This window comes from Dromiciops gliroides, chromosome 2, assembly GCF_019393635.1.
Source record: "Dromiciops gliroides isolate mDroGli1 chromosome 2, mDroGli1.pri, whole genome shotgun sequence".
NCBI classification, from domain to species: Eukaryota; Metazoa; Chordata; class Mammalia; order Microbiotheria; family Microbiotheriidae; genus Dromiciops; species Dromiciops gliroides.
In genome coordinates, this window is record NC_057862.1 from 279,644,325 (window position 1) to 279,646,445 (window position 2,121).

Sequence of the window (2,121 nt, forward strand, 5' to 3'; positions counted from 1 at the left end):
CCTTTTCTTAGAACAAAATTGAGAATTGGAAAGGACTTCAGAGATCCACTCATCCAACTCCCTCATTTTGCAGATGAGAAAACTGAGCTCCAGAGGAGAAAAGGGACTTGTCCAGGGTCACTCAAGTAGTAAATAGTAGAACTGAGGTTTGAACCTAGATCCTATGACTCAGGGCTGTAACTAGTCTTTCTGGTGCCCAGGGCAAGGAGCGAGAAAAGTAAAAACAACTATAAGGTTGGGGGGAATGGATGGGAGGAAGGGATAAAGGAGAACCTTAGGACCTCAGACTTGTTGGAAAGACCCCAGGATGGCTCTGCTGCTACAAGAGGTCACCAAGTGCCACAGAAGCAGGAAAGAGTTCAGCCATGGGGTAGGCAGTTCGCCATCTGGAAGGTAGCTTTCTTTCTCTTTCTTCCCTGGTCCTGGGGTCACAAAAAGTCAGACACAACTGAAATGATTCAACAACAAAAAATTGTCCTAACTAGGTGCTAAAAGGTCAGTGCCCCCTAAATTCCAGCAGTTATGGCTTGGCTCTGACTCTATATTCAGTGATCCTTCCACTCTACCCTGCCTGCAATTTACAGAAGGAGTAAACTGAGGCCCAGATTGGGGTAAAGACTTGCTCAGGGTCACACACTCTCATAAGAGACTATTTAAATAAAACCTTGAGCTCCCAGATGGGAAGGAAAGGATGGATTAAGGACAATAAATTATCCAAGCAAAGCAGAGCACTATGTACTCCTACTAATTTTTTTAATAATATGAGATATATCATTAAAGTAATTTGTTCTTGTTCAGCCATTTTTCAGTCATATCCCCAGTTCATAAGCCCATTGGAGGTTTTCTTGGCAGAGATATTGAAGTGGTTTACCATTTCCATCTCCAGCTCATTTTACAGATGAGAAAATTAAGGCAAACAGGGGTAAGCAACAGCTACCAAATTTGGCTTCAGGTCCTCCTGACACTACGGCTAGCATTCTATCCACTGCACCACAAATCATGACTGTTACTAGCTACATGACCATAGGCAAGTCTCTTTTCTGGGCTGTGCTTCAACTTCTCCACATGTCAAATGAGACATTTGAACCATCTGGCTTCTCCCAATACAGTACAATGGAAAGATCCAGGATCAAATCCTGACTATCATTTACTATCAGTGAAACTTTGGACTAGTCTCTAAATCTCTCAAGACCTCAGTGTTTCTGATCAGTAAAAATCAGAGTTGGACTAAATGACCTCTAGCTCCAAATTTATGGTCCTAATAACATTTTAGAAAGATTTGGTTTAACAAGTGTTGAAACTAGATAGAATTTTCTGCCCACCCTTCATCTAACCAGAAAATTCAATTCCACAGTACACTCTGGTTACTCCAAGCCTTGCCTTTCATCCAGTTCCCATTATGGTAAACAATCAGTGGTAACAGGTGTGGTAGTGAAAAGGATTGTGGTCACAGCACTCAGGGTCCTCATTGTCCACAGGGAATCATCACCTAGGAGTTCACCCACCTTTCCCTTTCAGCTCCTCAGTCATTGGCTGAGGCTCTTTGCTAATGTAAACATGGCTGTGGGAGTGGAAGGGGACGAATGTTTTAAGGGAACAGAAATAAATATCATGTGGCCAAGATTTTGGAGGGGGGAGGAGGGATTGTTAACAGGTTGTGTTTACCTTTTAATGTGCAAGTGACAGGAGGGAATTTAAAAAACTATCCAATGTCTCTGATCGGTAGAAAGTACAAGAAAGCTTAAGGAATGAACAGATAGCAATTAACTTCTCCCCCCTCCCCCAAGATTGTCCTAAATTCCTAGTTGGATTATGACTTCTCAGTTTCCCACCACAATATGCTTTTTACATCCTAAAATTATCCAGACAAACACGCATCCCAAATGGATGAGGAGACATATCCAGAAGACAGACTGTCCACCCTCATCTCAGGCATAGATCTCAAACTCCAGGGGGTCATATGATTCAGAGTAATCCAGAGCAAGTCATACAACCTAAATTGGACCTAGCTGGTCCCAGGCCAGCTTCTCAAAAATCCCAAATGCAAAGACAGTCAAGCAATGTGGTTACACAATAAATAAAAATATCATTATGCATATGCACATCTATGCATGGGTCTAA